This window comes from Lissotriton helveticus, chromosome 2_2 (genome assembly GCF_964261635.1).
Source record: "Lissotriton helveticus chromosome 2_2, aLisHel1.1, whole genome shotgun sequence".
NCBI lineage: Eukaryota > Metazoa > Chordata > Amphibia > Caudata > Salamandridae > Lissotriton > Lissotriton helveticus.
The window spans coordinates 438,741,634-438,768,082 of NC_136060.1; positions in this window are offsets into that span (position 1 = coordinate 438,741,634).

Genomic DNA, 26,449 nt, shown 5'->3' on the forward strand with positions numbered 1-26,449 from the left:
GGGGACATGTGGGCGGAGTTATGTGGTCCCTTTGCAGTGAAGCAGTCAATTTGGTCAGGTTATTTTCAATCAAAGATAAACTAAGTAAAATTAGGTCTAGTTTGGAATCCATTGCTGATAGCAAAGCTACCTTAAACTTGTCAAGCAAAAGAGTCATGTCTGTACAAGGTTCTGCAAGGGACACTGAGGAATTGGGATGTGGACCGATGCTCTTCTGGCGCTTTTCATGGCACCCCATCTAGGGGCACTTCATCATTGCTCCCCCTATTCTCTTTCCCACACCAGGGTCAGTACACACTGCCCGAAGCGCTGATGATTGAACACTATCCTGTGTGTGGGGGATGGTGTAGGCAGGCAAGCAACCTCAGCCAGAACTTGTGCCACATCTGACCGGAAAAGAAAACGTGTGCCAGTGCAGGAGACCCTGATCATAGGGGCACAAAAGAACACTGTGAGGAGAGTGGAATAGGCAATCGAGACAGTCACTGAGTGGCCAGTTCAATTTCCTTGTCCAGAACCCCAGCGGCTCGCTTCAGGAAAGCGTTCATTGTGGTTACTGTATTCACGGAATCCTTTGGGGTAGGTCCACTCCAATGTTGCTATTTTAGTAGCAGTTGCTTGCTGATAAAAGTAACTGGTTGATCCTGACCCCCAATCATTTAGCTGCTATAACATTGCCACAAAAATATGATTTTCTTAATATGTTTGGCAAAATGTGCCATAAGCATCACATGCATTTCATCTACACTCCTACAATTATACAAACATTTGATGAGAAAAGGTATATATTTATCCATACTTTGAATTTAACTCAGATAGACAAAAGTGATTCTTATTTTAATATTCAGAATCACGTGGTCTTGATGAAAATGTCTTCATTTATTTGTATTCTTTACGGAAACAAACAATTAGTCTGCCCAGCCACAAGTTTCCTCCTTGCATATTTTATCAGGGTTTTAGGGTAACAGCAAGTTCCAGAAGAATTATATGTATGCCCAGCACAGTATAACCAATAAAATCTCTCTTTCTCCCTGGTAGTGTTCAGGTACTCTCACATAATATATTATTCAGATCAATCTATATTTTTAGCATCCTTTTTCATAAGTTAATGTTAATTAATGTTTGTTCCCATTCTCCACCAAAAAGAACTGGAGTTTTCACCCCCACAATTATTTTCTCTGTAGCACGTACCAATGGCAAAACACCCTTGTTACAGGTAGTGGGGTCAGCAGAGCGCTGAGTTGCACTCAAGTCTTGTGATTGGCTTTTACAGGTGGTGCAGGAGTGACAGAACTCCTTCACCTTCTCAGACATCTGAGGATAGTAAAAGCAGTTGACCAACATCACTCAGGTTCGGTTTCCCCCAAATTCCCAACCAAGTGGATGTTAAGGGCTATGTGGAAGAGGAATGCCCTGTACTGCTATAGCATCACCAATCTCCTAGATGTTCCAGGTTTTTGGTCCCTAGGCTTGCTATACAAAACACTGTCTTCCCAGTAGATCCTGTGGGTTGCCCTGGGCTTGCTTTTCCCCTGGTCTTCAGCCTCGCTCTGAAGGCCTTCAGGAGTTGGGCACCCTTTCAGCACTTGAGAGAATTCCTCCCTGGATGGGCTTCCTTCCCTGTGCAATTCAGAGAGTTCTGGCAGGAATCACAAGGTAGAGTCCTCTTCCCCTTTAGGCTCCAGATTCTCTTCATAGGGATCAGATACCTTTTGGGCCATTAAAAGTATTGAGGTTGGTCTCTCATGCCTCCTACTCTGCTTCTAGAATGTAGAAACCTGGTCCACTGTTCCAAAGACCATTCTCCCTTGATTTACCTGATGTGTTGTTGGATGGAAACCCTGTCAGGGTCCTTGTGGCTACACACAAGCACACAGTCAAACCCAACGTTTCAGCATTAGTTTTACTCTGCACCTCAGCACAAGCTGAGGTTTTTAGGTAATTTCCCAACAAACACTCCACTGGAATTCCAGTACTCACAGCTACCATGTTTGGGCCAGTAACCCCTCCTCACTCAAAGGTGACCATTACTGTTGAATGAAATGTCACTTCATTAACAACATTGACTACCCTATGGAGAAGATCTGTGATAATCCACTCTAGAGAAAGGAGACAGTCAACCACTGTGATGGCTCCTGTATCCCTCAGAGCCTGTACATTGGCCCTGCTGATATTTGGCTGTTTTCTGTAATTCACCATGATGGATGTAAGGTGGGCAGGTTTAAACATCTGCCTCACCCACAAAGGCTAAGGTAGCTTCAGTCCAATTCCTGGTTTCCCCTGGCTCAAACTTACACTTCAATTACCACACAAACCTTTCCTTACCAGTTGTTAGACTTGGCATCCTTGGTGTGGTTTCTCTTTACCTTTTACATTCTGACCTCCTGCTTTTGTTTACATCGTCTTTGATGCTTTTAGGAATCTGATCACTTTACCACTGCTTACCAGTGCTGAAGTGCATGTGCTCTTTACTTCAAACATAGTAATATTGGTTTGATCCACAATTGGCATATTTGATTTACTTACAAGTCCCTAGTATGGTGCACCTCATGTGCCCATGGCCTGTAACTCAAATGCTACTAGTGGGCTTGTAGAACTGATTGTGCCACCCACTCAAGTAGGCCTTTACACATGTCTCAGGACTGCCACTGCAAAGCCTGTGTGTGCAGGTTTATCTGCTCATTTGACCTGGCAATTTAACCTACTTGAGTGGCCCAAACATTCCTTTTATTTACATATAGGTCAACCCTAAGGTAGGCCCTGGAAAGCCCTTGGGCAGGGTACAGTGTATTGAGAAATTAAGGCATGTACTTTTAAGTTTTAAATGTCCTGGTACTGAAATACACTTTAGTTCGTTTTTCACTACTTCTTGGTCTATCCCTCCCATAGGTTAACATTGGAATTGCATTATTACATTTAACAAGTGTTATATCCAATTGGGAAGAGATGACAAAAACACATTTGGTGTCCCTGGACTCGTAATTTAAAAACACAACTGATGGTGAAGTTTGTTTCTAAATGGCAGATGAGAAAATGCCACTTTTAGAAATGGTTTATTTAAACCATTTGGTGCCTTCTGCCTGTCTCTGTAATACATGTGGGTTGGGTGACAACTGGCTTCCTGCATTCCCTCTATATAGCCACAGACAAAGGAAGGACATTTGTGTCTGAGTAGTCATTTGCATGTTGATGGGTCATCCTGAGCAGAATGGGCAGGAGGAGCTGACATTTTACACCTGAAAGTGCTGTGTCCTATCCACACAAAACGAACTGAATACCCTCCTGCAATGAGTCTGGAGCCAGGGCAGGAATTACAGGGTCCTGTTCACTTCAAAACATCTCTTTGAGTTCCCCCTACCTCAAAGGACCATATTGGTAGAAGTATTGGGCCTCTGACACCACCAACTCAGAACACTTCTGGAACTGAGGACCTTCTGCTAGGAAGAAGGGCTGCTGCGCTGTAGGAGAGACTGCCACTTTGCTGAACTGCTTTTCTGCATTGGCCTGCTGCCTACTGATTGCCTGGGAGTGAAAAGAACTGGACCTGCATCTCTACATACCAGAACCTAAGTTGCTCCAAAGACGTTTTGGCTTGAATCCTGTTGCTGAAGTCTCAGGGATATCATAGACTTGACTTCCATCTTCAAACAACCCCTGAACTTTGCTTGCTTTAAGTCCTGCTCTGCCAAGTGGAGCCAACTCAGTCCAGTGCCCTTGTAAATGAATGTAAAAGTGCTTCACCTTCCTAAACTTGTGCAGCAATGTTGTTGCACTAATCTAAATTGATGCATTGCATGCTGCTAGATCGGAATGGATGCATCACCGCTGTTGCAGGGACCAGTACGGCGCATCGCATTCAGAACTTCTATATCACCTCCCGAACCAATACTTGGGAACCAACACATTACCGTCACTGCATGGATAAGATTGGCGCATTGCCCCTCCAACTGGGATTAATCCGGCACATCGCCTTCGGAACTGCCTCACTCGTAACCGGAGCTTTGCTCAATTGACCCGATGCATCACCACAGTTGCGTGGAGAAAACTGACATAGCACCACAACTGTGTGGGGGTTATTAACATATCTCATGCAGCAACAACAAGAATTAAGGTACATTTGCTCAGCGGGCCCTACGTGGGTCCTGTAGCGGAGCTGCACTCCATCGCAGGCAGCCTGAACTTTTAACTTTGTCATGGTCCAGCTTGAACAATTAGCTCTTTGAGCGCCAAACTTTAAAAATCCAGATCTCAACTTCAACTTATTCAATTAATTGATTCATAAAATCATAATCTATTTTTATAAATGGGTGTGGAGATTTTTTTGTGGTGTTTTCACTGTTTTATTGAGTGTTGTTTGCACAAATTCTTTATAACTTGCCTCTTAAATTAAGCCTGACTGCTCTGTGGCAAGATACTAGGGGGACCCTGAATGGGACTGTGGTTCCTGCTTGGACACAGTGCATAGTTCTGCCAACCAGAAGCCCAATTTTTAACATTGGGAGCAGCAGTTAGGATAGGACTTGTATTTGTGCAGTACATGAAGTGACATCCATATATTGGACCAATTCAATCCTTTTGAAATTCCTCCTGATTGACCTTTCTATTTGTTTCCCAAAATCATGTCTCTGTCTGGAGAAGCAGAATCAGCACTTGCAAAAATTGATTTTGAGCTGACCAAGCTGGAGACCTACATGGTGGCCTAGCTCAATCATTTCAGCAAGGGGTTTGGGCTGTGTATTAAAGGCTTCACAAAGAAGGTAGAGCTGCAAAATGTGCAATGGGCCTGCATAGAATCTCATGATGCTGTACATGTGATCCCACAGGAGGAGGATGAGGAACTGGATAGTGATTAGGAGCTGGACCGGGATTCACTGGAGAGTCCGGGACTGCTTGTGAGGCAGGGGGCTACCATCCTGCAAGGATAAATGGCTCCTTCCAGGGCATGGAGCAGCATCTCATCCAGAGGCCTGTCCCCAGAGGAGCTGGAGGACAGGCAGGAAGAGAGTACATTTAAATTGGAGCTTGTAAGCTCATTTTGGAGGAGAAAAATTGGCTCAGGAGATGAGCCTGAGTGAATTGGACATAAAGGCAAGGAGGGGTGAGCCTAGGCAAGATGGTGACATCAGTGTCTCTGACAAGTAAGTATGAATAGTCAAGGGTCTGTTGCCTAATTCTGGAGTGGAAAATGACATAGACTGATAGTTTGAGGCATTTGCGATTGTTTAGTAGATGAATAGGAACCCTGAGAGGGATTGGGTGGCTAGTCTGTGAAATCATATCCCTACCGAGGGCAGAAACACCCTACTGGCCATACAGGTGAGTGACAGGATGAGGTGTGAAGGAAGGCCTAATCAGGAAATATAGTTTGACCCCAGAATAGTGCAGGCAGATGTTTAGGGACAGTATAAAACTGTCCCAGTAGACCTGTATAGATTGGGTTGGTTTTTTTTTTGCAAGGCACTGGATTGTTGGGTGAAGGGCAGTGATGTTGAAGATTATCAGGGGCTGTATAACTTGATTGCAAAAAAGCACATATTTAGTCTCTGTGTTATAGGTCTGTGCCAGCACTTGATAGATAGGAGCTTGCTAAGGAGGTAGACTGCTGGGTCAGCACCAGGGTCCTTAAGAAGGTGTCGGGAGGGGATCACCACAAGGGTAGGCAGGGTCCTCACCAGAAGAAGAAGCGGGGAAAAAACAAGAGCAAGGAGTTCTCTAAAGGGCCACCCTAACTAGTTTCATGGGCCAGGATTCCTATCCTCTTGCTGAGAAGAAAAATAAGTGATTATTTGACATTATGTCTACAGGGAAAGCACTTCCTGAGTGTTATGTGTGTCAACAGGAAGAACATTACAAGGGGGTGCCAATTGTCCCATGCAGACAAAGCCCATCACCGGTGTGCCGCCACTGGAGTTAACTAGTGTAGCTCTTGGGGAGGACTTTGTCCCAGCTAGTGGTGGGGACAGAGCTGAGGTTACCTAGTGTCCCTGGGTGACAGAGAGATTGTGCAGATAATTCACATTCCTGACAACAGTAGGAAGTACAGTCAGTGGGTCACCATCAATGGGTAGAGGGTGGAGGCTCTTAGGGCTTGGTTTGAGTTTAATGGGGCACTCTTTCATGAAGTAGCTCTTTTTTTGCAGTGTAGACAAAGCCCACTATGCAGTATCTGATCTTTCTCTTCCTAATTCAAAGGGGCCTTTTTGATCTTATCTCCACAAGTTCGATACCGGTCTCTGAACAGGGAATTTGGGTCTTAGGCCTCTAGGCTTGTAAAATCGCCTCTGGATCCCCTTTTCTATCGCCCAATCTATGAGCCAAGAGAAGTGTCAAATTAATCAGATCAGCGTATAACTTTGGCTGAGGATCTATTCATGCCAGCATGTCTTTCAAGTCATCTTTTAACACAAGGAAGAGAAAGGAAGCCCTTCGTTTACTCTGGCCAGGACGTTTCTGCTATTAAGGGATTCATGGTAGGTAAACATGAAGCAAGGTCCATGTGCGCCTGATGCAACCCTAACTGCTCTTGATGTGATGCTTTCCAATCAAAAACCTTTTCTAATTTGGTACTAAAAGGATTCCAACTATAAAGTATCAGGTCATAATTGCTCAACAATTGTACACCCTCAGCCGGGACACCATCAAACTGCAGACCAAGAAGTGTAAAAATCAAGAACAAGAAAGCAGGCCTTTTCCATATATGCACTCAGCATCTGAACAACACACCCATATCTAACAGGACCGCACCAGCACTGCTCCAACTTAGGAAAGACTTGATGACTTACCTCTTTAAAGGACACTACATCACATTGCATTAAGCATTCACATCTCAACTTCCTCCCATATTATTCACTGACATTAAGCTTGTCTTTGACCATGTGCAGCTTTCTGCCTTTTGGCTAGGTTCATGCTATAGTAATACAATATACTCGCGCAGAAAGATAGTTCCTTTAAAAAACACATTTTGGCTCAGTAAATATTCCACTTCTCTCTCAGAACGGAACACCCCAGCCTACGTTCACTCTCTCATTGTATCTCTGTTTAGACCCTATGCAACACTCAAATGCTTTTTGAGTGGCTTTATACTATACAAATACTACATTCATATATGCATGCTTACATACATGGGTTCATACAATGATATGTGTTATTATTATTATTATGCAGTTTTTGTATAGCCCTGCCAGGGTTTCCCAGCTCATGGAGAACAGGTAGATAAGCCCAAAAGGAGCTGAAACAACCACATTTTCAGTTCCTTGCAAAAGGTGAAAAGGGAGGCTCAGCATCTTAAATACCATTATACAAATTAAGTGTTAGTTCAATTGCAAAATATTGGACTTTTTGGTGGCAGCTGGATTCGTCTCGAAGAAGACTCAAGGTGCAAACGTAGAGTCAGAATATATCTAAACTGTGGTAGGATCCTTGATTTCTTGTTCGTAGGTACCTCTCAGGATGGAGTTCCAAGTTCTTCAAGCTCAAGTGGTGATCTACCCCAAAATTAAATAGAACTTATAATAATACTTCAATTAGTTTACCATGGCCAAGGTCAATCCACCTGGTGAGCATAGCATTACTGCTAGTAATATGTATCAGTCAACCTTTAAAAGAATGGTAAATATTAGCACTCTTGGAGAGGAATCTGGGGCCAGATGTAGGAGTCCAAATACCGGTCTGTAACGGCCGATTTCGGCCGTTACCGACCGGTATTTAGGAATTGGCATGTAGGGGCCATTATTTTACAGAATCGGTAAATTTACCGATTCGGTAAATTTACCGATTCTGTAAAATACCGAATCGGTAATTTTACCGATTCGGTAAATCTAAATGTAGGTGACACTCCTGAGAGTGTCACAGGCCCTTAAGAGTCTGTATTTTACCACACAATCCTATTGTGTGGTAAAATACCGAATCGAGGTGTGCATGCACATCTGTGCATGCACACTGTGCAATGTGACACAAAGACATGCCCTAAGGGCATGAATGTGTGCCACATGTCACACATGCCTTTACTTCGGGTGCTAGAGGGTGTCAAAGTGACACCCCCTGCACCCTTGCAACATTCGGTATTTACCGATTCGGTAATTACCGAATCGGTATTTCCCATTGATTCCTATGGGCTTCACAGCCCATAGGAATCAATGGGAAATACCGATTCGGTATTTACCGAATCTGTAAATACCGAATGTTACCGATTCGGTATTTCTAAATAAAAAATTAGCTACATCTCCCTCCTTCATATTTACCGATTCATAAATACCCAATCGGTAAAATTCGGTATTTATGAGTCGGTAAATGTCCCTCACCTACATCTGGCCCTAGATCCCTAGAGCTCATGCGCCTATACTGTATACTGCAGCACCAATGGCTTTAACATGAGGAGCGTTTGACGATGAAACAACATAGATTGGGCCTCTGATTGGCCCCTCTGCCTTCAACCCACATTGACAGTGCAGGATCACAGTATCTCTCTTTTTATACCTACCATATTTATTTATTTATTTTAAAAATTTATAAAGCGCAGCATATGCCCTTGGGCGTCTTGGCGCTAAGACTCACAGGTACCTCAAAATACTCAATTTGCCGTTTTAATCATGAAAATAGTAAAGGTGGAAAGAAACTTATTGGTCAAACAGCCATGTCTTCAACAATTTTCTAAATTGTAACAATGTAGGAGTAGATCTAATTTCCAGTGGAAGCGTGTTCCAAAGTCTGGCTGCAGCATTGGTGAAACATCTGTCTCCCCAAGTGAATGTCTTTGTTCTTGGCACAATAAGATGGAATGCATTTGTAGACCTTAATTGTCGAGTGGGCGGTAAAACATGAGCTTCTGTTTAAGGAACTCCGGCCCTAGCTGATGGATGGCTTTAAAGGTGAGGCACAGTGTTTTAAATTTAATCCTGTTTTTCACCGTCAACCAGTGATATTTCCTGATTACCTGTTTAATCGGTTTATATTTGGGGGTCCCAGACAGCAGCCTTGCTGCCGCATTCTGGACCAGTTGTAACTTAGCAACCACCCGAGCTTGAGCATTCAAAAATAAACCGTTACAGTAGTCCAAGGCGGATAGTACCAGTGAGCTCACCACCATTTTCCCTCCATTGTCTGAGAGGAATGGAATTATTTTTCTTAGTAGTTTGAGTTTGAAAAATGCAGTGGAGGCTACTTGATTGGCATGGTTAGCGAAGTTTAATCTCTCATCGAAGATAGCTCCAAGATTTCGCACCTTCTGCACCGGAGACGGCAGTACCCCGAGCAACGGAGGCCACCAGATTGATGACCAGATGGGAAGAAGTTTACCAAAAATGATCACCTCCGTTTTCTCGGAGTTCAGCCTTAAACAGTTGCAGGCCATCCACTCCTTAATTGCCAACATGCCTTCCTGAAACCGGGCTGCCACCTCATCTCCATCATTATTGATGGCTAGCACCAGCTGCGTATCATCGGCATAAGTAGTGAGGCTCATCCGGTAGATCTTAATAACCCTAGCTAAGTCAGACACATAAATGTTAAAAAGTGTCGGACTTAGGGATGAGCCTTGCGGCACTCCACATGGTATAGCCAGGTCCGCCGATCTAAATGGCCCCAGAGTTACTGCCTGCGTTCTTCCTGCCAAGAAGGAGGCAAGCAGAGCTCTGGCCGTGCAATGGATACCCAGCTCTCCGACACGGTCAATCAAGATCGAATGATTGACCGTGTCGAAGGCCGCCGATAGATCTAGCATAATCAACACTGCCGTGCCACCCTGGTCTCTAATGGCCCTGATATCATCAGCGGCTTTGATGAGCGCAGTCTCTGTTCCATGCATTTTCCGAAAGCCAAACTGTGACTCATCAAGCAGATCATTCTGTTCAATGTATTCAGAAAGCTGCATATTCATTACTTTCTCCACTACTTTGGGTAGGAAAGGTAGACTAGCAATAGGCCTGTAGTTTTTTAGTAACTCTTGTTGCTATCCTCTCCAGCATCAACTGCTGGGATTGCGTCATTGAAGGTTTCACCTACAGTTCTTAACAAGCTCCAAAGAATACAGAATATCTCATGCGTGGCTTGAAATTGGAATACTCTATTGTAACTGAATTATACTGGGAACAAACATATGTTTCGAGCCACAGAATTTTGCATGTGCAGCTTTTACCTATTAAAAACACTGTATCATTTCCAGAAAAAAGTTGTTGCTTGAATATGAATTTACCTTAAATAAATGAAAAGACAAGAGGCGCATGGAAACATAGGAAAAAGTTGGTTTAATTAACCACAGAGACCAGTTGAGTATCGACAGAGGCGCAGCTGAAGACAGTCTGAGAGTATATAAAATTAGTGGGTACAGTAAAACATTTTGACATTCTTTGAAACTCATCATAGTCATAAATAGCAAGTATTACCATCTAATAAGGGGGACACATATAGCTCTCAACCTCTGGAAGAACTATTGTGCAACACTGTGAGTGTGTCCAGCTGTCCAATGTGGTGAGCATGTGATCATCTCATGCGGTGTACAGGTTGTGTCCTTATTGGCTGAGTGTTCCTAACTACATGTGGCATCTAACGTTGTGGGATGTAGGCCAAATGTATTTTATTGGGGCCATTCCCCTCTGACTTGTTTGCTGTGTGACTACCTATCTGTGGGATCGATATGGGTTTTCCCGGGGTGCTCATTTGTATTTGGGCTAAGTGTAACCCCCCTTTTGATCTGTCAATCTGTAGACCTGGGTTAGGGTCACAGGGCTTGTCTGACCACGTATATTTGACTTGAGGTTGACAGGGATGTCATCTCGGATGATCCGATAGCAATGATATGAGTTTGTGAGCGTGTGTATGTGCAACATGGTGGTCATTAATGTGTGGCATAATTTACCGGGTACACCGACATTGGATTTACTGGTATTGACATCATAGTGCATGCATAGGTTACACTGTACATCAGTATTGCATTTAATGGTATTTACATCTCTGTGCATGCATAGATTACAGCGTATATCGACATTTCATTTATTGGTGCTGCTACTGCTCTGCGTGCACACATCAGGGTGTACATTGTTATCATATATATCTATCTCAATAACGTTTTGATCTGTCCATAGACTTTTCGATGCAGAGTGCATTATTTGATATTGATAATGCATACTAAACTCATCAACATGTCTACCTACATTGATACCTCTTTGTCAAAGGTTATGGTCACTTTGTACTACACAATAGATACATGTTTTCATCTACTAAACTATCTATATACTGCTTTCACTTCCATTTAGCTCAGTGATTTAGTAATACTGATTCTATATCTTCTTATTTTGCATTATTATTGCCTACTTCTATTTATTTATTTGCATGAGTAACTTTGGTAACATTTATACAAGACTTATTAGCATAACATGTGTGAGCATTCGTTTTGTTTCTAACATAAACAAAAATAATTTCACAACCATGGTCCCAATTTAACACAGTTTTGTTCTTTACTTGGTGCATGAAATAGATTTCTCTGGTACTCTGAGTAGAATCTTCAAATACCCTCATGCATTAAAAGAAATGACTCGCTTTGCAGGTGAGGTGCTGTTTCTACTTCAGGGTGGCCATAACCTTAATCGAGCTGGTTTTAAGTGTTAGGCATTAGTTCGAAAGTAGACATATGCACATTAGAGCTATCAAGGCAGTTCCCCTCTGATCCGGATATTTTTTTTGTTTTCAGAAATGAAAGAACCACCATCCTTGGCTTTGAGATTGGACCAGCGTCACATACAGTGAATCATTTGTATTCCACTGTGTCCATTAGATGTTCTCCATTAGGAAGGCCATTTCGTTGCTTAATGCTTACCACGTCAGGACATTATTTTCACGGCCATCGTGCCATTTCACAAATTCCTTACAGGGGTCACTCCACTCTACTACATGCATTTTCAAAATAACAGATAGAAAAATGTTCAATATTCCAAATTAGATCAGAAGTTGTCGAAAGCCCAATTGTTAATTTAAATGGAGATATGGGTCATTACCTGGCTAAGTGCTGTGACTGACTTCCCACAAATCCCAGGCAATCTAGCGCCAGTTAGGAAAGCTGACATACCTGGCTCATCATTGGTGTATTGCTCTAGCAGCAAGGCTTCACTCAGAAGAATGCATTAATTGCAGGTATGATAATTGTCCGAAAGAACAATACAGATAAGAAACTAAAGGGTTCATTAGATAGTAAAGAAACTGTAGGTTATTTGGTGCACAAGAGTGCTTTAAAAGTTGATTTTAATGCACACAAAATTCGGGACTCTAAATTAGATAAGTGCAACAGTGTGTTTTGTATTGTTCCCTAAAGCAGCCTTGAGGGGCAGTAGTGCATTCATTGTTGGCACTGAGGCTATTCTAACCTTTTAATGAGATATGTCAGGGAATAATATATATGTCATTTAAAATATGTTTTTATTAGGATGAAGAACAAATAACCTTGTTTTAATGGCAGCTGGTCAATCAATCAATCAATCAGCGAATTTGTATAGCGCGGTACTCACCCGCTAGGGTCTCAAGGCGCTGGGGGGAGGGGGAGTTGCTACTGCTCGAACAGCCAGGTCTTGAGTTGTTTCCTGAAGGAGAGATGGTCCTGGGTCCGCCGTAGGTGGGTGGGGAGGGAGTTCCATGTCTTGGCCGCCAGGTAGGAGAAGGATCTTCCTCCGGTGACAGACAACTTCTGGATTGTCAGCATTGGTTCATCAGATGCGAGTTCACACTCAACATCAGATCCATGGCAGCATATCAAGGTCCAAAGGGTCACTGGGCTTCCTCTGCAACAACACTAGCTACCCCAATATGCATTGCTGTCTCCATTCTTGAAAGTCAAGGCTGATTAACGAGAATGTCAAACTGCTAAGAATCCTCCTATTCTCTACGAAATGGGCACAGATAGTTCCGCCTCCTGGATTTAGGACACTCAGACGGAAAGCTCCAATAGGCATGCCGGCTAAATTTGGTCAGGAACTGGATCCTTACCCACTGTTGGTCAACACCAGGTTAGCTTCATAAAGCACTTGAACCAGCTTTCATGTCCACTGACTCTGCGTAAAGCTGGAGTAAATTTCGCTAAGTTCTTCACCAGGAAAAAAGAAGTGTGTTTTCTGCTTTTCTCTATATTCTTCCTAACTAAGCTCTACATACAACATTGTTACCCATACCTCATTTGTTGTTGTCCATAGTTTTTAGAGTATTGGATTCTATTTAGGCTATGGTTGCATGTCATCCATGACATTTTCGGGGGAAACATCCTTTACAACGCAACTTTTACCACACAGTGCCTTTATGACGCAACTATTACAACGCATGTCATTACAACGCATAGCGCTGGGGGGCGCTCTAGGATAGGGAATAGATTTAATTTACTATCCAACACCTTCCCTACTATCCACGGGGACTGGAGTTGGAATAGTAAATTAAACTATTCACTATCCAGCACCCCTAAGCGCTATGCGTTGTAAAGGCATGCGTTGTAATAGCTGCGTTGTAAAGGCATGCGTGGTAAAAGCATGCGTTGTAATGTCATACATCCAGTTGAGAAGTGACTCAAGTTGTGTATATGAAGTTATGTGCCCTGGTTAGACCTGTGTAACTTAGCTGCACATGTTCTTACAGTGTCCTCTTTCTGCACAGTAACATTAACACATTACAACAGTGACATATTGCACATATGTACATGTGTGGCAATGTTGGATTAGTTTCTCTGAAACTGCTTCTGTTTATACATCTGGCTTTGCCTAACATTATCACAATGCCTCGAACATTAAGTACAAGGCCTTTATGCACAATGTACAAATGTTGCTCTATCTTCATTCATGGGCAACACGGCTAGCTACATATCCATAACATTGCTAATCTATATGTACATCGCAAGGATGCACTTTTATAAATAATAAGCATCTCATTGTATTAGCAGAGGAGGCACTTCAGCTGACACAGAAGGTCCCTGCATGCTGAGACTTCACCATACAGCGGTCTGACATCTCCGTGAGGGGTAACCAGTTCGTTCCCAGGACAGGATCCTAAGTCCTCTCCCATCAGGTAATGGGGTTGGATCACCCTGTGGAGGGTTTCTTGGCTCTAAACCTACACACATTCTAGACATACACAGAGTAGGGTTTGCACAGTAGGAGTGCGCCTGGTTATTACCTTGTTTTTTATGCCGGCATATATACAATGTTTTATCACCATGGTAGAACTATATCTGCTATTTAATCTTTTGGCATTTGTAATCACTTTCATCTGCTTCTGTCTACTGATTATTGCAGCACATGTATTTTATGTAAGACTAGTGTTGTTTGAATGCATTTATTGAAAACGTCCCATTGTGTATTCTCTTATATTTCTCTGAGAACAAAAGAGCACGAGTGATTGAACAGAAGGGTTCTGGCACAATCCCTTAGTGACCAGGGTTGTCATGTTCAGAAACCATTTGCTCCCTGTTCACGTTAGGGGTTATAGTGGCACTGTGAGCAAGCTGGTCTCAAGGCACACATATACTGCAGGGTTTTTGGGATCAGTCTATGCACCTCACCCAAAGTTCATGTTGTCCACAAACACGCAGGTCCTACTGATTAGTGGGCACTGCAAAACAGTACTGTCTTTCAGGTGGTTGGGCAAGAGGCTGCTCTGATTTTATGTGCTCAAGTGTTACGATGTAGGTTTTATAGTTGGATCCATTCGTTAATAATTGAGAGTCATGCATTAGTTGCAGAGGTGTGTTCAAATTGCTTCAGTGATCTTGTTTCGGTGCATTTTCATGAAGTGGTGCAGAGAGATATAACATAAATAACTATGGGCAGGAGAGTTTGAGCTAATGCTCTCTAATCATATCTAAGCATACTAGCCACATCTCTTTGGGATCCTCCTGTTCTTTTCCAACCTCCAGAATTTGAAGTAGTCCAAAACAGAGCATCCTCCTTTGGGAGAATAGCAGCAACTTTAAATAGAACAACGACGGCTTCATGATATGTAATGTAGAAAACCTTTTGTGAGCTTTGCCTGGACATTGACATTCAGTTTATTGATTGCAGGGCCAGCAGACAGTGGTTGATCAAGTGTTTATGTAGGTGTAGCTTGGCAGAACAATTCTACATTCTCTTGCATTAGCAGAGTATGTCGACATGGCCACCACCGTCCAGACCAATGACACAGATCAGTTATAACTGGTTCAATGTCGTTGCGTACTTAAGGCAGTATAAAATTTGACCAGACCACAAATAAACTGCTATGTTCAGGGCCCTCCATACCATTGTAACTATCAGCTTAACACTTTAAAAATCCATAGTTACATTGTATCCAAAAAATCATTGGGTGGTATCAATGTTTTCCGAATTCATGAACTGTGGGCTAACTTGATAAAACATTCAGATAACCACAACAGTTAACTCCTGGTTCAGCTTTCAGGTGTGTATCGCAGAGTATTGATAACAAAGATATCATCTGACATAAATGCAATTTCCCAAGACAAATCTTCATTGGATGTAGATTTTCTAATATTAACAATAATGGTGCAATTCTTAGGACACTATCATTTTTGCTGATGATATTTGGATCAAATATTAGATCCCTATATGAGGTAGGTGATAGATAAGAACAATATTAATCATGATATCAACATTTATCTCTACTACCTACTACTAGTCCTGCACTTTTTGGGAGATTGGACATTGATTTCTATGATAGCCTAGCTAAATTTTGGAAATGGGATGTTAGGAATTTCAAGACAATTAGTTCTCCAACTTATCACTTTGTAAATTGGCCAAAGGGCGATGTAGCGTGCGCAATGTAATTCGTTTTATTCATTTATTTCTTTACGTATTTTGGAGTTTACTACCCCCTACCCTGCCAATCCCCCGCCCACCCCACCACCCCACAGCCCCACAGCACTCCCTCGAGGAGCCGCTACTGTTGCACAATACTCTCCATTGTAAATGTAAGCCCTGGCCCCAGATACACCACAGGGGGGCAGAGCCATCATTGTGGAAGGCAGGCACAGCCCTATTCAGGTGCAGGTGCTAATCCTACCACCACTCCAAATGCAGATCGGGCCTATTCACCGAAGCGCTGACTCATCCAGACTCTCTGGAGCCACTGCATATCTCCAGCCCCTGTCACTCCAAAGCCAAACAGTCAATTCACATTCTAGCACAGGACCAAAGACACATAGCACACAGAAATGCCCACTTCTAAAAGTGGCATTTCTAAAACAGTAATACTAAATTCACTATCACAAAAAAGCAGGATTTATCGCTACTTTCCAATCATACCAAACTTGATCATGCTACCCCTCTCAGATCAGGAATTACCACTGAAGAACATATCAGGGAATACCCAATGCATCCCTATGAGAGGGCAGCCTCACAGCAATGAGAAAACAAATAGGTTGTTTGTCACTACAAGGACAGGCCACACAGTTATGGCACATGTCCTACATTTACCTACATTGCACCCTACCCATTGGGCTAGCTAGGGCCTACCTTAGTGGTGACTGATATTTAGTAAAAGGGAGGCACAGACGTGGCAACCACTTTATGTACCACGTCTTAGCGCCAGTAAACTACGCATGCAGGCCCTGCAGTGGCATAGGCCAGAGACAGGTTTGAAAGACTACTTTGGAGGGTGGCGCGAGCAGAGCTGCAAGCCCATCAGTAGCATTTAATTTTCTGGCCCTGGTTATACGGGATACCACTGTACAAGAGCCTGATAGGTAAATTAAATATGCCAAACAGGTGTAGACCAATCTTACCAAGATTTTCATAGAGAGCACATGCGCATTAGCACTGATCAGCAGTGATAAAGTGCCCAGAGTCATAAAACCACCAACAACAGGTCAGAAAAAATACAGGAGGAAAGTTCTGGGATGACCCTGCATAAATGGCCAAGTTCAACAAAAGTAATAGGATAACTTCCGTACGTTTCTGCTACCAAGACATTTAAAACTTAGAAGTGCATGACCAACATTTTACATACAATGCCTCCTGCCGTATGGACTCTTTAGGGCTTACCATTGGGGTGACAGATGTATTACAAAGGGAGTTTTAGAACTTGCAAAACGTTTACTTTGCCAAGTCGAATTTCAAAACTAGTTTCCACCAAAGTCTTTTAAAGTACAAAGATATGCATCATTTCATGATGTATTGCAGATAATGATATTGGGCCCGATTCACAGAACTAACTTAAGACAAAATCCTAAATGTACTACTTTTGGTATTCACTGAAGGAATTTAGAGTAGTAAAGTTAGGATGTTGTCCTAAGTTTGACTTAAGACAAACTCAAGACAAACTTAAGACAGGGTTACGACAGACTTAAGACAAACTTAAGACAGACTTAAGACAGACTTAAGTTAGGATTTTGTCTTAAGTCTGTCTTAAGTTTGTCTCAAGTCTAACTTAAGTCTGTCTTAAGTTTGTCTTAAGTGTGTCTTAAGTCATACTTAAGACAAAATCCTAACTTTACTACTACTAAATGCCTGCTGTGAATACCAAAAGTAGTACATTTAGGACTTTGTCTTCAGTTAGTCCTGTGAATCGGCCCCATTGATTTTTCTGTGTTTTCATTCATTCCTACATCCCATATTTTACAAATTTATTTTAATGTTTATTGCAATGTCTCTACTTAGATTCAGGTATTTATTAACGTGTGTACTGTGTGGGATAGCAATGCCATTTGCTACTTTCTTGTTACATAAATTATGAACCAATTAACAATGAAAAAAGAATAATAAAAAAGAGTTTCGAGAACATGTTGCAGCAAATTAAGGTCCAACATATGCAGCTGTTGAAACTTTTTTATTATTAAAATGTGTATGGCAAAGAGAAGCCTGCCTATTCTTGTCAAGTTAGGAGCTGCTCAGGATATCGACAAAAGCATGCATGAGTAACATTTACATAATCAAATTCAGCTGGAAATTATTTGTACGTTTTTTGGTGATTCTGAAAACTTGTGTTTGCTTTACTGCTCACTTAGAAAACTAAATAAAGCCCTAGTTTATTCAACGGTGGTACAGTTCAGTGTTTTGTTACTCACAAAATGTTTACAAGTCATGTGGCACGCTCTTATTTATGCACAAGTTCTGTGTAAGCTAACCCTTTTGGGAGAAGGCGATATACGCATTATTTCTGTAACAACAGATTATTTTATTCGATGGTGCTGTGATACAAATTATAGTTGCAAAACGAGTTCTGGAGCCAAGAAGCAAGGGCAATTACTCACAACTGCCTTCACTTCTCCAGAGATATGACCTCTAATCTCACAAGTGAAAGCGAGGATAAAAGCTTTGCCTGGCTTTAGAGAGCTTTTTTGAAAGAACTGCATTTAGTCAGAGGAAGGGGCGATAAGAGGTGGTGCTGTCAAGCCTTCTGCGTTTGAGGTCGTGGAGATACTTACTCTTCGCGTAAAATGTGAACAAAATGAGTAAGTGTTGGAAAAATACTTAGCAAGAAAAATATGTTTATTTGATTTGAGCCTCAAAGTTGAAAATACATAACTCTGGTCTCTAGTGAGTTGGATGGATGTAAGGTGCTCCTCTTTCTGTTCAATATGGTCATTGAACCAGGGAACAAATAGTTCACGCGAATTAAAGTTCTGGGGTAATTAGCTCAATATTATTGATCGAAAAGCATGACATGGCCCATAAAACTACAGTAGTTTTCTTTATTGACTAAGGCTTAGATTTTTCCACGCTCCTACACTTTTTAAAGGGTAAATTGACACTGTGCACATTCTTTGGGGCAGATTTATGATAACTGGCGCATCCCCAGGGATGCGCCAGTTATTTTGCGCCGCTGCTCCGCCACCCATGGTGCCCGCATTTACAATGCAGCGCACCATGGGGCAAAAACGGCACAGATGCGTGACGCATCTGTGCCGTAAAGGTGACGCATTTCTGGAATTGCGTCGCAAGCGCGACACAGCTCCAGCAAGGCTCGGGGTGCCCCATCTATACAATGCTGCGTCAAGACCTACGCCTGCTTCAAGCAGGTGCAGGGTTTTGACGCAGCATTGGCCTGAAAGTGACTGAGTGAAATCTTATAGATTTCACTCAGCCACTTTTGCGAGGCGCACCTGCCCCAGAACGCCCACCCTGCGCCGGAACGCCCACAAGTGGCGCAGGGCTTTACAACGTGACGCATCTGCCTAGATGCGTCACGTTGTAAATGGGTCGTAGGGATGCGCCACGTTTACGCCGCAGTTGCGTGACGCAAACGTAGTGCATTCCCATCATAAATCTGCCCCTTTGTTTTTGCTTTGTGCCTAGTGGCCATACAAAACCTCAGCAGAAGAACCCCCTCCAAGGGGCAGATTTACGAGTCCCTTTCGACACTTTTACGCCGCCGTTGGGTCACTTTTGTGACGCAGCGGCAGCGTAAACAATGCGCCATGTTGCGACTTATTTAGAACGTGACGCATTTAGGCAGATGCGTCACGTTGTAAAGCCCTGTGCCACATGAAACCTGCGTCAGGTTTCATGTGGGCGTTCTGTCGCAGGGTGGGCGTTCCCTCGTAGGAAAGCCCCGTAAAACTGACGCAGTGAAATCTACAAGATTTCACTGAGTCAGTTTTACGACGCTGCTGCGTCAAATCCTTACGCCTGCTTGAAGCAGGCCTAAGGAGTGACGCACCATGTTATGTATGGGTAGCCCCTATGCATTACAGGAGTTGCGTCGCGCTTGCGACGCGACTCCAGCAATACGCCGCCTGTACGTCACAAGATGCGTCACGTAACTGCCCTTCCTTGCACCATGGTGCGCCGCATTGTAAATGCGGCGCATCTGTGGTGGCGCAAGGAGGGAATTGCGTGACGCATCGGTTCTTCGCATCGCTGCAGATTTGCAGAGATGCGCCAGAACTTGTAAATATCCCCCCTTATGTTTAGTAGTTCGAGATGAACGTCAGAGACAGCTATTTTCAGAAGTGCTCAAGAAATGATATAAGTAAGGCCTCTGGATTTATGCGGCAAGGAAGGGACAATTTATGTGGCAGGGTTAAGTAAATTATGCGGCAAGAAAAGGCAAATTATGCAGCATAATGCAGCACATTTTGTGATAGTATGACTTCATTATTTTGTTATTTTTACACTTGTTAATACTGTATGGTCATCGGTTACATCACATTAGTACCAGTTTGCCACCTAAATATAACTATAGGCAAGAGAAAGGTGATCAGTAAACGTTTACAAAGGGCCTTCCACTGCAAAGTATAACACATTCCGCTGGTTTATTAGTAACTTTTGAACCACTTGTGCAAAAATCACATTTTGCCTATTAAAATCCTCAGATTATGCAGCAGATGATAGATTATGTGGTAATGCAGCAAATCTTTAATTATACGAAAAACTCCTCGCTCGCACAATCGCATAATTCCAGTGGCCATGGGTATAACATGCTGTATGTTGCTTATGCTGTTTGCTGGTGTCTTTGTGGTTAGATATCTGAACCCCCGGCTGTAGAACTCACTTCCAGTCGGCATTCGTTTTGCTAGAAGTCATTCAGCAAAGTACTGAAAACCAAAACTACATTTTACATCAAAGCGTCAGTAATCACTGTTATTTGGTTGTTGTTGTTATACCCATGTTGTACTGTGAGATAATACAAATGTAGCTAGATTCCAGCTTGAAAAATATTTTAAAATACAATCAAAAAATAACTGTTGTATGTGGGATTCTCTCTAATTTCATGGTCCAGTTTCACACGTCCGGCAGGCAAACTTGACAGAGGAACAATGCTTGGTTGTTTATCATACTTTTCCAGGGCATTAATTCAACAAGAAAGTTGAATGAAAACAGTAGGGAAACGTTTCTTTGCTTTTGAACGTCAAAAGATGTAAAAGTACACTACATTTCTTTGCAGGTACTTAAATCACCTGAATAAATGGAATCCAACTTATTGGCCAGAATCAGTAGGCACGCCATCATTACGGCAAAAAAGTTCGAAATCTGGGAATTATTATATTATCCTTGGCTCGTCTCTCTCTGGAAAACCATATTGCAAAAGTAACTGGTGTATGTTTCTGGTAAATAAATCTTCTGAAAGAAAGTTAAACCACATTGCACCTAAATTCTATGCTCCAGCGCTAATAAAATCTAAGCTATACTACAGAAATGCCGGGAGCACAGCCTCCTCCCCCCCTCAGGAGCGGGGGCTGAGGGTGCAGAGGGCCCTTCCCCTGGAGCAGCCAGCAGACTGGGCTGTGTAACCGGGAGAGATGGAGGGTGCATGCTGCCAAGCATAGAACCCCACAGGGCAACTCTGCTGCACCTGATCCTAGACAACACTGGGGGTAGCTGCTGGTCTGTGTGCAGTGCAGTGACCCAGAGCGAGGCCGAGGAGGTAGTCGGCTGGTGGTTTGGCTGGTTGGCAGCTGCCATGTGAGTTGCCCTATGCGGGACACGGCTGGGGGTCCTGCTGCAAAGCCCTAAAGACAGGCGTGCAACACCCATTGGGCTCAAGGGGCTTCAACCCCCCTCGTCGAGTGTGTCAGCCTGGCTGAGACAGCTTCCTGGGCACACACACACAAACGGTTTTTACGCTGCTCTGGGCTGGCATCCGTCTTCTTGCAGCTGCACCCGAGTTCTTCACAGGTCTTTAAAATACCATTTACTTGTTAACAAGGCTTTGTTGTTTTTCACCCCTTCTTAAAGCCCCTGCATATCCACTCTGCATATTGGTGGAAGAGTCAACCCCCCCTGAAATTTTTAGTAGCCTCCCCCCAAAATTTGGCTCTAGTTGCACCTCTGCCTCAAGATGACTGTGGCCCTGCGGGAACGATGGTGCGGAACACTGGATCAGTCATCTGAGGCAGCGCATTGTTTCTCACTGTGCCAGAGGTTTGAGTTCCGTTTCGAGGTGGTGAGGTAAGTGGGTCGGCCTGCTAGATGCTTGAGACCAAATTAGCTGCCGCTGTTTGATGAATTGACCGATTGGGTTGCACTGCCACTGCCCCCCCCCCCCAACTTATCCTGACTCCTCATGATGCCCTTGAAGGAAGAACAGCCCAGCCCAAACTGGCAGGCAAATAATGTTCAGATACAAACACAAGCCACCCCATATGAGATGCAGCCTTTTAAATCTTGTGACGTCTGCCATGTCTAGCTTAAGTCCAATGACACAATAAGCACGGAACCCATCGGGGCATACGTTTCATACTTAGGACATCGGTCTACGAAAAACCTCATTGAATCCCAATCACTTATAACTTCAGTCAGAGTAAAGTCCATTGTTGTGCCCTAATATTACACTCTTGACAGAGAAAAATGCAACCAAAATTACTAAAATTCAATAAGAGGATTAGAGATAGAAATTTGTTCATATATATTATAGGGCAAAAGGCACCAAAACAAAAGGAATGAGCCAATGAGAAGTTGATGTTTACAGCTGATCGTTTTCTAGTCTCGATTTCTACTTTCAGTCTAAGAGACTGATTTAGAGATTAGCAGTATGCGAACTTCAGCACACATGTAAGATTTAACCAGTCTGAAAAACTACTAATTGACATAGTTTATATTTAAGTCCCTAGTGCAAGGTACAACGTGTTCCCAGTGCTTCTAAGTAGTCACCAGTGGACTCCACACCTATTGTGCCACCAATACAAGCGTGGGAAGAGACTGCCAGAGGGACTGGGGCACATGAGAGTATGTACTAAAACACACAAAACCAATACAGCCTTCCTTTTTATGAAGTTTGGAATGATGTGGGCACTTCTCTTGAATGTGGGTGTTGCAGGGATTCTACACAAGCACAGAACTATGCGCATTAATATGGAACCTTGGTGTGTAGGGACTGAATCCTCCTACCACCTTAGTACCCAAGAGCCCAACACCGACTAGCTATAGTGTCTCACTTGCTCTCCTACTCACTCGCAAATGATTAGACACCCCAGAACACTACACTCCCTGATCTCCCATGAATCGCGGTAACAAGATACACCCTTTCGCTCACTCGCTTGTACTTGCCCACAATAAGATCTGACAGAGACACAGAATAGTTTACAATATTTATTTGAACTAACATGCCCTAACGTGCAGTATATGTGCCACAACAAGCTGGAAAATGCATAGTACAAATACAGTCATCATAGCTGCTAGTCCATACATCATGAAGGGAGATGTCACCATGAAAAGACAATGGAGAAAAGACTATAGCGCCTTACTTCCCTCCCCTTTCTAAGAAGAAGTATTAATATATAATAGAAGATCTCTGGGCTTTGTCAGCAGACTCCAAACCTTAGCCTATAGAGGGTAGATCTACAACATAAGTGCTGGCTCGCTCTTGTCCCTGGAAAGGTCCCTCTCCAAGTGTGTATCACCTATTCGTGTATTCGAATAAGACCAATGTGTGTTTGTCCAAAAAACAGCTGCATCAGTATGTTTTGTCTAAGGGCTAGGGCCTGGCCCGAACAAAATAACAGGGGACATTGTTGTTCAAACTTGCACGTAATGTTCAGTCAAAATCCCAGGAACATGCAGAGAGTGAACACAGCGATGAGTTCTCATGTGAAAGAAATCATTGAAAATATTGCAAAAATAAAGAAGTGTAGTAACATGCACAACAACAGCAGGCAAGCTGCAAAGTGCTCATGCTAAGTTAGTGAAAAATGACAATGTCCTTGTGGGCCACGTTACATGCTTTTCTGGGGCATGACACGTACTGGAGTATAGAGTAAACATAGAAGTGGTGGCATAGTGGTCCAAGACGTATGAATCTATAATGGCCAGACTACGGACCTAGAACCTCAGAACTAGAGTGTGCAGTGGTGAATATGGCACTTTACACCATATGCTTTTACAACGCATGCCATTACCCTACATTATTTACTCCACAAAATCCTTTACTATGCAGGGGTTTACAACGCAATCCATAACAACGCATTCCCCATTACAATACAATGTACTATTGTAACTCCAACGGGCGTTACTTTGGGAAATGCTTTGTAATGGTTCGCGGTGTAAAGCCCTGCATTGCAGAAGATTTTGTGGAGTAAAAATTGCAGGGTAATGGCATGCGTTGTAACACATGCATCGTAAAGGATGTTTATCTGCAGTGGTAGATGGCTCGACAAATCAGGCATCAATTTTCAGTAAAGACATGTTATGGTGTTTGCTGGTTTTTCGAAGGTAACAGACCCTGGAAATCTGGTAATGGGAATTAACCAAGCGCAGTCAACAAAACTGTTAGGGGTCCATTATGATGGCGGGTGGACTTTGTCTGCCTGCCACAGTATTGGTACACGGGCCCGACTGCCAGAAGTGTGGCGGTCCCGCGATGGCAATTAGGATGCCACCGCCTCGGTGGCTGTGGCGTCCCGCATATATTGCTTTGTGGTGGGCGGTGTTGTAAGCAGCACCCAGCTCAATGCAATATATGCATGTTGTGCATTGGCATGCACAACATGACAGGCACTGCACGGTGCCTGGCACCTTGTGTATGCCAAATGTTGGGGGGTACCATGGGTACCCCCCAAGTGCATCCCCCTAACACCCCACTCCCCTGTGGGCCCTCAACAGGCCCCCAAAATAAACACTGCATGTCTTTCCATGGGAGAGCCTCCGCCATGGAATGGCATTACACCGCCAACATCATAATACAGATGGCTGTGCCATCAAGGCACCACCACCATATTGCAGGCTTTTTTGGCTCGGGAGACAATTGTGAATATTGCCTACCGGCGGAAAAGCGGCGGACGGTCTTACTGTCTGCCGCAGTACCCCCCGCCATGCTGATGTGGCAGGGGTAAAAGGCCGTCCGGTGGGGTGTTTTGGCGGGCAGATTGCCATCGCCGGTAGGGCAGTGGCAATCCGCCTGCCATGCTAATGGGCCACTTCGTCTGTATCTGAGTGAATGATACAGATGGAACAAGTGGACAAGTGTGTGAGCATCTAGGACTCCAAGAGAGCCTAATGAAGCCTAAGGAAGAGGTGTGGCGCCGCGGCCAGGGTGACTGACTACGGAATCTGGGGATCACGGTTCGATCCCCGGCACCGGAGGCAGATTAGCCCAGCACCATACGACTCTAGGCAATAGCTTGCTTAATCTTCCTGACGGCCCCCAGCGCCTAGAGACCCTTACGGGTTATTGTGCGCTTTACAAATGTGGATTATTATTATTATGTATAGGGATTTTACATGGTACTGAAGAAAGGTGGTTTACCTGTAGGTGTCCTTGTGAATCCATCTCGAAAATATTGACCTATTCAGATGTGGGAAATAGTTCTATTTCCACTCACAGCAACAATTGTTTTTTTCCCAGTGTAGGGACCCCCAAGTAAATAGAAATAATATTTTAAAACACTTGAGCCCATAAAATATAATTTAATGACCTTGCTTTACATCAGTGAAAGGATCAGGGTTTAGCCTGTCCGGGATACTAGATGGCTAGACATGAATTCAAGGATGAAGCATGCCACACAGTGGTTTGTGGGTGAGAGTTCTGAATAAAAAAAACAAGGGATGCTTCCCCATTTAGTGAAAAAACAAATGTGAGGGTTCATGTACTTCAGAGGTACCGCTCATGTGTCTGAGTCTAGGACTACCATCCACCCTCATAATAATAATCCTTTCTCATATTGGGGTGCAATGGTGAGATCCAGAACTTGTGTTTAGCAGTACCACTCAGCTATTACGTTGGAAATGAAAAATTCCTAATGGCACTGAAATCAAAAATTGATTTTTGATTTTAGTTGGCATCAGATATTTGATTGGGTCATTTTCGTTGTTTCCAATTTCTGCACCCTGTAGAGGTCTAAGGGAACATGGAGTTGGATTTGGGGATCCAGACAATTTTCACAGTACACTGGTGGTGTTAAAGAGCCTATGCAAAGAGAAACCTGAAGTTGGGCCATATTGCCAAATAGGTGGGTTTTTAAAAGGCTCTCACAGGCCGTGAGAGCCTTCTTAAATCCACCTATTTGGTAAGGGTGACTGATCATCACACATTCCCTCTGGGGAAGAGGGAACTCCAGAGGATGAAGGAGAAAGGGAATCTGTTTCCAACATGTTGTTTTGCTGCACCATTCATGGCTGGAAGTGTAGTGGGCTCTGTGAGCACAAGCCCTTCTGACTGACCTCAAATTGTGCGCCGAAGCCGCGCCAAAGCCAAGCCCGTCTGCGCCCGTCCGCGACCGGACACGGCCTAGGGCCACACCCCCTGTCCCTGATGGCAGAATTACCTGGAGCAAGAGCGATTTAGTAAGTTTCTCCTCGTTCACATGTACCCCGGGCCTCCATAGCATAAGGGTGGGGGAGACCGAAGGATGTAAACACTGCCAATTTTGTTTTAGCACTATGCTCGCTAACTCCAGGGCTAGCGCCTCTCTGTTGTCCTGCGGCCTGATCAATGCCAGATCGCTTAGCTGCCATAGACATGATGTATATGACCTTCTTATTGATAAACATCTCGATCTGTTGTTTATCACGGAAACCTGGCTAGAGGCCAACTCTGATCCTGATGTGGTCCAGGCTCT